We start from the raw sequence: 13,599 nt of genomic DNA, 5'->3' as shown, positions 1-13,599 counted from the left end.
GTTCAGGAGTGGCAGTGAGAGGTTACCAGATAAGGGGAACTGATTTCCGTCCTGTCTTCTATGACCTCCTTTGGGGATATTAAAATTAAAGTCAGGCAAATCAGGCAAATAATTCCATTTGGGCTTTTGGTTGACATTTTAGCCCCTCTCTCTCTTTTGCGTTTGGAGCAAGCGCTAACTGTGAATATGGGTGGAGAGCATCTGACACCACGAGATCTAGGGCTCAGCTGCCCCAGCGCCCACCCAGGAGCATGCCCCACACTTGGCAGCCGTGGCACAGAGTTACAGGCCGTTAGCCCTCACCCTTTTGCTACGGACTTTTTGCTGCTCTCTGTGTGTTGGCTGCATCCAAATGCCGTTGGGAAGATCGGGTACCTTCTGTCCCCTTTTACCATCAGCAAGAGACGGTCGCTGCGCTTAAAGACACACTTGGATACAGTGCACTGTACAGTGCTACAACCGGAGAAACTGTGACAAACACCTGTGCAACTCAGGAGAAATCCTCCTCCACTATTACAGGACAATTTCTGTGCCAGCCAGCGGTGATGGATAATTATTATGCACAGCACTTGCTGTGGCGGACTTTAGGTAAGCAAACACACCAGAGGCAGTGAACCTGCATTTTATGTGCTTATACATGTTTTTTTCTTTATGCATATTTTAATGTATGATTATTTATTTATCTACAGTCACATCAGCTTTTCTCTGCCTATCAGTGTCACGTCTGTCAAAACATTTTGGAATCAAGGCAAGCACTCAGTGCAGCTCTGTGTTGCTTTCATTCATCCCCCGGACATTGATTTCTTTAAAGTGGACCCATTCTCATTGGCCCTGAAAAGAACAACTCTTCCGCTACAGAAAATGTGACGAGAACTGGGCTTGTTATAAATGGCTGAGCCTTCTTTGGAGCAAGCATTGATAAACATGACAGCACTGTGCTGAGACTGAAGACTGCCAGCTTAAATAATTTTGCATAAAATATGCAGTTTCGCCTATTTTTTACAGCAAGGTTAGGCGTAACTTTGTTCTCGTCTTCCTGACTCACTGATCTGTGTTCACAAAGCATAAGTATTTTTCGTATACATACTCCTAGGGAGGTGCAGCTCCAGGTAGATTTGAACTTACAGGAAGGATCAGGTATTTCTTCTGCTCCTGATGTGACTTTGTTTCCTGAAGGAAAGTGGCAACAAAACCGTGGTAAATGTGCATAAACCAATGCGCATAAACAGTTGCAGCTAAATGCTGAGTCGTGATGTTTTAGGGGGGAGGTTCCAGCTCTCACTGTGGGTCTAATTTGACTCAGTTTGACATCGATAGCAAACAAAAAAAAATTGTACCAATGAGGAGTGCTTCTGAAAAAAATACTCAACAGATCACTTCAATGTTATTTGCCCCTCTCGTTGGTATGGATCCTGCACTAGAAGGATGGAGTACACACAAATCACATAGTCTTATGGCCTGAACAAAATGAATCATATTTAAGGGCAGCAGAAGATCACTGTCCCCTTTAAACCAACAATGAAAGGGAAAGCAGCCAAGTATATGTGCTATCTTTCCCATTTCCAGGTAAAAATTTTCTTTCTTTCCAAAACTATTTGTTAATGCGTTAGGCCGAAGAAGTAAAATATAGTATTATTTTCTTTTTATGGAGTATAAATGTGTGTGTACATTTGTATCCCGCCAGAGAAGTCTCAACTGTGATTCATTCAACAGGGTATACTAAACAGGTCACTGTCTGTGTAAAAAGAAAGTAAAGAAAATGAATAGCGGTTTCCAAATAAATGTACGGGTACAGAGGCCGTGGATGCCAGAGCGAGAGGTGGGACATGACAACGAACGCAGTACGTGTGCATTACTGCCGCTTACCCCACAGCTGCCAAGGTCCTGGATGTGGTGGGGAGTCCAGGGTTTCTGGACGTCTGTCTCCACCCCCTGAGGTCTCCTCCAGCACCCAGGATTCTGGAGCACGCGGCTGCCCTGGGGCGCTGGGGACACGGCTGCGTCACTGGACCACAGTCTGTGCCTGTCCTCTGGCTGGGGACAGGGTGCCTGCAGAAGTCTTAAGCACTTTTAAATCGCCTGCGTTTTTGAGACGGCTGTTTGCCTGCGTTTCAGGTTAATCCTCAGAGAGTGGCTTCTGCCAGCACTGGCGCTGGGCTGGGAGTTGGGCGCCCAGCTGTGTAACCCAGCTCCCGCTCAGACAGCTGGCTCCTCCTGGGGCAGGGAAGGGCTAGTTTTGGTCACAAAATTATAGACCTGAAAACTCAGTGAAAACTGAGAGCTAGAAGAGAAATAGTTGTCAAATGCAATAATATCGTCTTCTAAACCAGACCAGGACATGTGGAAGGACAAAACTCCTCGGGTTTTCAGATGTGTTATATCTTTTTCTGATTCAACAAAGGCAAAATTCACAACAGTAGGACATTTGTTCTTTGTGCATAAAAGATGACATTTCCCATCCCTATAACTCTGAAATTCAAACTCATTTCCCAGGTCAGTAACTGCAATTATCTCTGGCAGATCCGTTTCTCCTGCTTTTTCCTTTCCTCTCTGCTGCTGTGACACTTTCATACTTAGTCACATTTGCCATTACAATCAGCTTGACGTTGACCAAGGGATAACTGGCTGCAGTGGTATTCTGGGCAAAGCTGGAGAGTATGCCTTTAACTCAGACAAAAATCCCAGATTGGTCTAAGATAAGATCACTTCTTTTTGATAATTACCTTTTTACTAGTACTGCTTAGAATTAGATGCAGGGCATAGTTCAGATGCCAGTTTGGAATTGTGCAAGAAACCATATGGACCAAGGAAAGAGAAAACCCTAATAAGCACATCCTGAAATGCAGGCAAGCTGGGGGAGAAATGCTCCTGAAAGCAGAAATAGCCTGGGCATACTTCATATGCATCTTATGCTTACTTTGATCACAGCATAAATGGCATGAAAAATAAAAGGAGTAAATAGGAACCGTCTGTGAAACACCCACATACTTGCTGAATTAGAACGACCCATTAGGAATCAGGAATTAACCTGTTTTTCCAGAGTTTTACTACTCAAGGCATGCTTCCATGGAGAACCAAAAGCAAAGATGCTCCTAGAGGGATGGCTGTAGCAGTGACCTCCAAACTATTTTGATCATGCACTCTATTCAGTAAAACATTTCTGAGCACTCCCCTCCGAATACATGTACATTTATTTACTCATACATTAGCTACATGTCCTACTGAAGTTCTGGTGCTTTTTTATTTCCCACACGCAAGTGGATTCTCTTACACACCCCCTCACTTCCAACACCGTGGGCTATAGGTACAGAAGTACTCCCTGAAGAGAGGCAGCTGTAGCACCAGGGCTGCATCACATACCTGTGCAGTCAATCCACCCCTGCGAGTCTGTGCAAGAACAAGGTCCTGCCAAGATAACCGCAGTTCTCAGCTGGGATCAATTGTTTTCATCTTTCTCACTCTGACTTCTGGTGACTTGCAATTTTGAAATTTGGTACTCCTATGAGACAATACCAACATTTGTAGAATGTTCCAGACTTCCATGAAACGTCTGAAAAGCACTATAGATACCGCAAGAACTTTTGCCTTAAGTGCCTGAATCAGGCACTGAGTGAAGATGCCCCAAGTCCCAGCTGGCCTTTCAGTAGAGCAGTAGTAAAATAGCTAATGCCTTGTGCTCCTGCAAAGCCCCACAAGCTAGAAAATATCTGCAGCATGACCCAATGGCTTCTCCGAGACAGCACCATCCAGTAACCGAAGGAGTGTGCTCTTTGTAAAAGGACAATGTGTCCAGAGCTTCCTTACCTAGCCGTCTAGAGCTCCCTCCTATGAAACCCATAGGAAACACTCCTCACTGTGTCCTGCTCATCTGACATGCACCGCTGTTCCATGAAAGACACATGCTGTCACTTAAAGGTACAAAAGCTCTGTAACTGCCTGCTCAGGCACAGTCGGTCCAGCTGCTGCTCCTTGTCCTCTCTGGCACCAGCAGGTACCCACGGCTGCTGCTCTGGCCTGACGAAAATCCTCTGCAGGCTCCCGTGGTGTTGGAGGCTGCTGGATCCCAGCTTTTAAATGCAGGTCACTCCAGAACCTTCCTCTTCAAGGACAAAGAGAGTCTGGCACAGTCGATGTCTCTGCACAGGCACTGGCACAGACGATGCTGCAGGTAATGACAAGACTGACTTTTCTCCACATAGTTCAAGTACAGCTCAACAGTACGTAGCAGCTGCCTGTTGGATACCTGGAGTACCAGGGGCACTTAGTGAACAATCCAGACTGAATGGAATTGTTATGTTTGTGAGCAGCAGGCCTCAAGGACATCACTGAAGCCGCTTGTGAGAAAGTACTGAAGCTGCCTGTAAGAAAGTACTGAAGCCACCTGTGAGAAAATAATGAGGCCGCCTGTGAGAAAGTAATGAAGCTTCCTGTGAGAAAGTAAACGAAGCAGCCTTGAGAAGGAGGAAAACAGCTGGCATACGTGACTGGGGGCTGAACGTGAAGCAGGGTGCAGGTGGAGAGAGCCGTGCGCGTGAACAAAGAGACTTAACGAATCGTATTTTAGCTAGGAGCGCGTGCATGATATAGTTAGCCAATTAGTAGAGAGCTTGCGCATGATAGGGAACTAGAAGGGCTATATTAACCGGGATGTATCAACAATAAATTGGCATTTGCTTGATCATATTGGTCGTCAGCAGTGTCCGTGACTTCGGCGTCAGCAGCTGCCCAGTTTGTTTAGCACATAACACAGGACAGCAGGAGGAGACAGGTATAGCTCCACACCCTAAACGGTGCAGATGGTTTGTAAATCTGGAAATTTACTTCATTCAAATGTCTCAGTGCTGTAATTGTAAGTATGTCCTTATCCTTTTAGATACATTATCAGGATGGGTAGAGGGCTATCCTTGTAAATATGCAGACAAAACATCTGTTGCAAAAAATGTTGCTGAGAGAACTAATTCCTTAATTTGGTGTTCCCCTAACGCTAAATAACAATAGGAGAACCCCTTTTACAAGATGAGTGATGAACAAAATTTGTGCAGCCCTACAAATAGAACGAAAGTATCAGTGGGCCTGCGAAAATAAGAACTCCAATTTGAAAACCAGTTTAGCAAAGATTTAGTCAGAGACTGGCGTGAAATGGCTGAATGCATTATCTCTGGCATTGATCTATGCAAGAAGCATTGGGAATAAAAAACATGGAGTGTCATCTCATGAGGTTTTAACAGCCAGACCCATGTGATCCCCTCCCATGGCAACTGTAACTCCGTGAAAGGGAGAGAAGTTTCCGTTGGAAATTGAGTGCCATGGAAATGCAGAAGATGAAGACAATGCAGAGGATTTTCTTTTTTTCCTGGAAAGTTGCAGACATGGACTCTGCCAGACTTGGTACTTTGCACGGGATCAGGGTGAGATGACAGAAGGGATGTGGATGAAGGGGAGCTTGGGAGGAGCCTGGAGAAAGCTGCTGCCAAAGCAAGGTCAGCCCAGGGATCAGCCCAGGTGCCGACTGGCTTTGTCCAGCTGCAGCTTGAAACCCCCAAGCACAGAGATGGCCAAAACCTCTCTGGCCACCCGCCCCCCTGCCAGGCTGTCCTGATGGGGGAAAAGTGATCTGCAGCCCTTGATGTCCAGCGCCAGTTCCCTAGTTGTGCCTGATGCTGTGTGCCTGTGGGGGCAGATGGCCCACAGTGATGTCACCGTCTGGTGGAACGTGAAATCTTTGAGCGGTGGATGGTGATGTCACTGAGCGATGGAACGTGACCTCACGCACCTTGCTGCTTAGACTCGGGCGCGGGCAGAGCCTGGCTCAGTCTGGCTCAAGCCTGTAGTCCTGCCGAGCGTGTGTGCGAGGTCTGGAGGGTAGAGCGAGTCTTTTCCTGGTTTTGGGTGGTACTTCGGGGGTTGTCTTGGGCAGCTCTCGGTGCCCATCCCAGAGCCATTCCCGTGTTCTTATCCGGCCCTGCCTGGTTCAGGCAGCCGGGCACTGCGGCACACGCTTGCAGCAGTAGAGGTGAGCTGTGCAGGGAAACATCTGCCTGGGGTGGTCTGGAATGGGTGCTGGGGTTTGGGGAGCCAGGGAAGTGTCCTTGTTGAGGGACAGGTGCATTTTGTCCTCCCCTATCCTACCTGGGACATGGGAGGTCCCAGACAGTGACCATGGCCTCTCCCTATTTTGCAGCGTGTGACACTCTTTGGCAGCATCAGTGCCTGTGAGAAGGAGCAGCTCCTCATCGTCAGCTCTCCGCAGCCCAACGCAGAGCACAAACACGGCCATGGGGAGGGGGTGGAGCTGCCCCATCTGCCACGACGCTCAAGATGGCGTTGCTCATGTGATGCCCTGTCAGCACCAGATTTGTGTGGGCTGCACCCTGCGGTGGATAAGGGGCAGCTCGGAATGCCCTATTTGTGGAAGACCAATAGAGATCGTCAGGTTTTCTGTGCGGGGAGAAGATGACTACCTACGGTGCGTCATCAGAAGCCGTGAAGAGTCACAAGACGCCAGCGGCCAGGCAGGAAGAGCCCCTGACAGCCTGGCCCAAAACAGCCCCCATGACCCTGCAGCATCCCCTCCTTATCCGGAGTGGGTACACTCTTCGGCTGGGCAGGGGGCTGCAGGGTCAGAGGCAGTGGGTGGGCTCCAGCCCGAGGTCTGGGCAGGACTCTTCCAGAGACAACAAAGTCTTCTTGATCCCGTGCTGCCCTCGCTGCGTGCTGTACTGAGGCTGATCTTAGGGGCTCGGTGGTGGCACGTAAACAGTATAGAGAGCCTGATCCTGCATGTCCTGTGCATGTATGGTCCGAATGAGCAAGTCATGCTCGACATACTGCAGGACTGCCTCGGGGAATTTACGGAACCACTGGTTCGTGACCTCTTCAATGTCATTGTGGAGCGGTGCAGTGAAGAGGCTGGGAGGCTGATTCGCTGCAGCACTGCTGGGGAGGAGGACAACAGCCCTGCAGCCAGCACCTGCTCCACTAGCGCAAGCATCTCCAGCTCCAACTCCAGCTCCACCAGCTCCTCCAGCTCCGGTGGGGAGACTCCCATCTCCAGCCCCGCAGTGTCCAACGTGGAGGAGGAAGATGGTCCTTTGGAGGCTGCAGTCCACGGGGGTCCTGGCTGCCCCTCATCTGGGCCCGTCTCTGCAGAGCAGGAGCAACCCCAGGTGGAACCAGGGGAGGCAGCAGCAGCAGGCCCCTCTGCCCAGGGCTGCAACCGGAGAACTTCTGCTCCCAGACGGGGCAGGGACAGATCAACCACGCGGGCCCAGCGGCCCCCAAAGAGGAGGGCTGCCAGCCCCCAGGACTCACCACAGCCCCGCAAGAGGCCACCCCGGAGGCGGCGCTAGCAGGCCTCCATCAACTCTTTAAAAAAAAAAAAAAAAAAAAAAAATCCATCTTTCCTTGAATCAGGCTTTCTGGGTGCTGCTTTCTTCACCTTCTCCTGGTGACTGTCCCCAACCCCATGCCCCAGTGCTGGCCAAGGCCCCTGCTGCCCTGTTGGGAGGGTTTTGTGGGAAACGGGCCTGGGAAACTGGTCCTGCCAGGCAGTGCGGACAGTCTGTGTGAGCAGGAGAGCAGCATCTCTGCTTGGGCAGATGACAGGGGCCGCTGGGAGCTCGGGGAAAGCTCATGCTGTGGCCTGGCTGGTGGGTGGATGATTTGTTGAGTGAAACCATGTGTGAAGTGCTGAGGGAAGTCTCTGGTCTATTCGTACCACCTTTGTGTGTCAGAAAAAAAAATTATGAAAGATCTGGCAAAAGGAGGGATTATTCACTCCTAAGTCCAATGGCTTTTCCCTGAGAAAGAAAGTTAAAGATCACTTTTTGTTCTTTTCTTTCCCTAGTGTTTTCCGCATGTGGAAATGCAAGTTGCAGCACACCACAAGCAAGTTCCTTGACCTTTCAGGAAGATTTCAACCTGTAAGAATGTCACGCTCCGATTTTGGATGAGAGGAAGGCCCCCTTGCGTTCTAGCCACCTCAGACGAGTCTGGGAGGCTAAGGGCGGCTAGACCAACCTCTCACACACCAGAGCGTGGTTTTGCTCGTATTCTCGGGAACAGAATTAAGACTCAAAACGCAGTCAAGTGCCAGGTAACTTTATTAACCTGACAAGAAGTTTGCAAGGGCAAGCGAAAGGAGAGAAGGAAAGGAAAGAGGCAAAAGAGTTTCAGTTGCGATAGCTACCACCACGGAGCTGCGGCGTCCCGACAGTCCAGTTGACTTGGTGGGGAAATGTTCCGTCCAATGTTGGTCGTTTCTGTCCTTTTATCGTTCGTCTTATCCACGTCACATATTCCAAGAGCGGGTTTGCTTGGCCGCACCCCTCACCTGGTGGTGATACGCATGCCCAATACCGTCTCTGGGCCCCTCTGTTTTTCTGGCCTGGGTCTGGGTGCAAATGTAGGGGTAAGGCTAAATTCTGCAGAATCAGCTCTGCATTCAGGTTCGTGGGAAAATAGGAGGAAAAAACAGGAAGCTCCCAGTCCTGTGGCTTGACTGGCTTGCAAGATAAGGGAATCATCTTGCAGGAAGACAGGAAGACTCCAGTCCTATGGTTTGACTGATGTACCATTGTTTAGGTGGTGGTGTGATGCTTCGACAATGTTGAGACAAACATTCGACACCGTCTCTCACAAAGAAACATCCAGGATCTTACGGGGGCTGCAGGATTCAAAGCACAAAGAGCGACTTTCTGTTCGATCTCCTTACAAAGGCAGATAATAATATAATAGAATGAGATGAGGTTGAAAGAAGCTCCCTGCTTCACAACTGACTCAAAACCTGCAGCACGAGAAGAAGTGCAGGTCTCTCCTGCTGCTGACATAAATAAACAATGTCTACCTTTTTTTCTCACACTCCATAGTTAATATCCCTTCTGAGGTAATTCTTCTTCATCTAATGCAAAGTAGGTAATGAGCACACAGAAAGCTACACCACAAAATCAGGAACAGCTGAGGAGGGATGCAGATTTTCTGCTTGCAGGCCCAGAGCAACTCCCAGCTGATAGAGGGTGTTAGGATAACTGCTGATATAATGAAGATCCTACACGCGCTGATGAATACAGGCTGCTGTATTCACCAGAGGCTGCATTTGGCAACGGCACTGACTTCCTGGGCTCAGGAGTGCCACCATCGGCACATTTCTGGAGGGGAAATGGCTTTTGACCGCGGGACGGTGTGCTAGACAGTGTGTATTAGACAGCCTTTCCATAAGCGTTCAGTGAAAGTGACAGCCATGGAAGAAAGAACTGGCTTATCGCTAAATTTCTCCTCAGCAGCCTTTGTGAAAAGAGCCCAAGCACTCTCCCAGGCTGGGCTGCAGGCTTTGCATTCAGTGAGTAAGGGGACTTGGGGCAGAAAGAGGAGTTCTCACTTGCGGATGTGATCATGAATCTCAGAAACTGTTGTGAATCAGTGTCCTGCCGTGGGCTCCTGTGTGACTGTCGCAGGTCAGCCCTGATCGGGACCAGACTACACAGTCTCTCTCCCGCTCCCCTCACCCTCCAGTGGGACAGAAGGGAGAATTTGTAAACAAAAGGCAGCAAAACCACTTGGGTTGAGATGAAACAAACAAACAAACAATTTAAGAGCAATAACAGAAAAAACCAAAACAGTGATGGAAAACAAATAGAGTACAGTGGCTTCCAACAAACATCAACACCCACTTCCTTGCCACGGAGCAGGAGGCTCCCTTTACCACCCTCCTCACTTCTATCCTGAGCATGATGTCCCATGGGATGGAACAGCCCTTTGGCTAATTTGGGAAAACTTACCCCAGCTGCTAGCTAATTAGGAACCTATCCCAGCTGGGTGCCCCAGCCATAGGGGCCACCAGCTCCGGTTCTCCTCCCAGCTCAGGTGAATATTAACTCTGTCCTAGCCAGCACCAGGACATTATCCACCCCTTATTCCATACCGTCTACATCATGCCCAGATCCTACACTTTCCAATTAATCATCAACTTTTTCTTTCTCTGATCTACCTGTGCACATACACACAGATGTAACTCCCTTAGTCCATGGCCCGTCCCTCCAAAATGTCTGCCGAGGTTATCCAGTCCATAACTTTGGGCTCCCTCTGTCATAACAGTCTCTCAGCACAGGACAGACAACGCAATGGTCGCTCAGGTGGTGTATCTGGTGCGAGTGATTTAGCGTGTTCATGGTCTGCAGACTGAAGATCCGTTGCTAGGTGTTAGTTGCCAGAGGCAGTTCTGGTTCCATCACTGCTGCGTTTTTTTTCACTTTGGTCAAAGTTCCTTCTTGGTTGATCTAGGTGAGTTTTACCATAATACATTTGATACAACATAAGTCTCTCAGGGCGTGGAGCAGGAGGAAGCAAAGAGGGACACACAACAGCTAGATAATGACATACAGTACTATAGAGGAACTGACATCAAGCAATTCAAATTATTGGCTATTTTCACCTAAAATCAGATCTCCTTGAGGCTGTTTCGGAAGTGGGTTTTGCAACCCTACCCAAGACTTGGCACACAATCAAGACGCATAACAACAACATCACAGTGGCTGGAATATCCCCCAGAGATTCAAAGTTCTCAAAAAGTGATGTAACTACCCTGGCAGTGAAAGAACCTGGGAAGCTGTCCGCATACGAATACCAATTTAAGGCCACTGATGTCACCATGTCATAGATTGACATTGCATAGTATAACAAAAGGATAATTCTCATCATTTTCCCTGAGGCGATGAACACCACCACCGGAAACACACAGTACAGACAAGAGCGTAGACAACACAAGAACATAACTAACCACTGCAACATCATGACCAATAACTGCCAACCAATACAATAAGTGCGAATAAACAAAATTGTTTCAAGCAACTGAAGTCAGATCTGTTACCTCAACCCTTCGAGCCCCACGTTGGGCGCCACAATAACTGTTGTAGTTTAGCCCTGATCGGGACCAGAGTACACAGTCTGAGATGGTTTCATAGGTGAAGCAGAAGTCCATCACCAAGCAAAGCAAACCAGGGAATTCATTCACCACTTCCCATCGGCAGGCAGGTGTCCAGCCACCTCCAGGAAAGCTCCTACCTCCCTAGTTGTGGCTGATGCTGTGTGCCTGTGCGGGCAGATGGCCCACAGTGATGTCACTGTCTGGTGGAACGTGAAATCTTTGAGCGGTGGATGGTGACGTCACTGAGCGATGGAACGTGACCTCACGCCCCTCACTGCTTAAATTCGGGTGCGGGCAGAGCCTGGCCCAGTCTGGCTCAAGCCTGTACTCCTGCCGAGCGTGTGTGCGAGGTCTGGAGGGTAGAGCGAGTCTTTTCCTGGTTTTGGGTGGTACTTCGGGGGTTGTCTTGGGCAGCTCTCGGTGCCCATCCCAGAGCCATTCCCGTTGTTCCTATCCGGCCCTGCCTGGTTCAGGCAGCCGGGCACTGCGGCGCACGCTTGCAGCAGCGGAGATGAGCTGTGCGGGGAAACATCCCCGTAGGGTGACCTGGGTCAGTTGCTGGGGTTTCGGGAGCCAGGGAAGTGCCCCTCATGAGGGACCTGGGCACATTGTCGTGCCCCAGCCTCCCTGGGACACGGGAGGTCCCAGACAGTGACCATGGCCCCTCCCTATTATGCAGAGTGTGAGAGCAGCGTCAGTGCCAGGGAGGAGGAGCAGCTCCTCATCCTCAGCTCTCCCCAACGCAGCGCAGAGCACAAACATGGCCACGGAGACAGAGTGGAGCTGCCCCATCTGCCACGACACTCAAATGGCGTTGCTCATGTGATGCACTGTCAGCACCAGTTTTGCTTGGGCTGTATCCTGCGGTGGATAACAGAGAAAGCAGTGTGCCCCCTTTGCAGAAGACCAGTAGAGTCTGTCAAGTTTTCTGTGCGGGGAGAAAATGACTGCATACAGTATGTCTTCAGAACGTCTGAAGAGTCCCGAGATGCCAGCAGCCAGGCAGGAACAGCTCCTGACAGCCTGGCCGAAAACAGCCCCCATCACGCTGCGGCGTCACCTCCATCTTCTCAGCAGGGGATGCCGTCCTCGGCTGAGCAGGGGGCTGCGGGATCAGAAGCAGTGGGTGGGCTCCTGCCCGGGGTCTGGGCACGACTCTTCTGAAGACACCAAATTCTCCTTGATCCCGTGCTGCCCTGGCTGCACCTCATGCTGCAGCAGATATTTGGGGCTCGCTGGTGGCAGGTAAACAGTGTACAGTGCCTGATCGTGCACACACTCTGCATGTATGGCCTGAATGCGCAAGTCATGGTCCACACGCTGCGGGACACCCTCCGGGAACATACAGAAGAACTGGTCCACGGCCTCATCAACATCGTTGTGGAGCAGTGCAGTGAGGAGGCTGGGAGGCTGCTGCGTTTGAACACTGCTGGAGAGGAGGACAGCAGCTCTGCGGCCAGCTCCAGCTCCTCCAGCTCCAGTAGCAGCACCTCAAGCTCCAGGAGCACAAGCTCCTGCAGCTCCAACTGCAGCAGGTCCACCTCTACCAGCTCCAGCTCTAGCAGCTCCAGTTTCAGCTCCTCCGATGAGGAGGCTCCCACCTGCAGCTCCAGCAGCTCTTCTGGCAGCCCCATAGTGTCCACTGTGGAGGAGGAAAATGGTCCTTTGGAGGCTGCAGTCCACGGGGGTCCCAGCTGCCCCTCATCTGGGCCCGTCTCTGCAGAGCAGGAGCAACCCCAGGTGGAACCAGGGGAGGCAGCAGCACCAGGCCCCTCTACCCAGGGCTGCAACCGGAGCACTTCTGCTCCCAGACGGAGCAGAGACAGCTCAACCACGCGGGCCCGGCGCGCCCCAAAGAGGAGGGCTGCCAGCCCCCAGGACTCTCCACAGCCCCGCAAGAGGCCACCCCGGAGGCGGCGCTAGCAGGCCTCTATCAACTCTTTATAAAAACAAATCAATCCCTCTTTCCTTGAAACACTTTCTGTTTGCTGCTGTACCCTCTTCTCCCAGTGCCTTTCTGTGACCCCCATGCCCCAACGCTGGCCTAGGCCCCCAGAGCCCAGCTCGGAGGGGTTTGTGGGCCTGGGGCCCTGCTCCTGCCATCCAGTCCGGGCAGCCCACACGACTGGAAGAGCAGTGTCCCTTCTAGGGCACGCGGGCTCCTGAGCACAGCTTCTCTGCATCCAAACAGCGCTTTGTAGGGATAACCATGTACTGGAATGTGAGGGAAAACACTCTTCCGCACTGGAGTATTTGCCCCTTGCAAGCGGACACCTCGCAGTTCCTGGGGACAGAAACTGTTTCCCTGATGGCCGTTGAGGGCTGGGAGGTGGCTCCAGTTACCGGGCTGGACGCAGGCGCCCCGTCCCATGCACGTGGGTGGGTACCTCCACACTGGCTGTGGGAGTACAGGGTCCCTCTCCACGGGGAAGCTAAGGAAACCTGCCTGCTTTGCCAAAACGTGCTGCTCAAACAGCACCGCTGCTCTGAGCCAGCCCTCCCATCACCCAGACACCACACGGAAAACATCCGCACGAAGGGCAAAGTTCAGGCTCGTGTCGTGAGGAGCTCCAGGTTACCTGCAGACAGGTACTGGGCCTGCTGGTGTTCAGGTACCAGTGTTTCAGTTCTCCTGTCTCCAGGACACTGTAATACTAGAGTGTTGGCCTAGAATACCT

General features: G+C 50.9%; 1 pseudogene; it reads left to right on the top strand.

Moving 5' to 3' along the window:
• Positions 1 to 11,681: 11,681 nt before the first annotated feature.
• LOC147596432 (E3 ubiquitin-protein ligase Topors-like) lies at positions 11,682 to 12,844 on the top strand (annotated as a pseudogene).
• The last annotated feature ends 755 nt before the right edge of the window (positions 12,845 to 13,599 follow it).

Source organism: Chlamydotis macqueenii, chromosome Z (genome assembly GCF_036417535.1).
Source record: "Chlamydotis macqueenii isolate bChlMac1 chromosome Z, bChlMac1.mat, whole genome shotgun sequence".
Classification (NCBI taxonomy): Eukaryota; Metazoa; Chordata; class Aves; order Otidiformes; family Otididae; genus Chlamydotis; species Chlamydotis macqueenii.
This window is presented reverse-complemented; position numbering and strand designations above follow the sequence as displayed.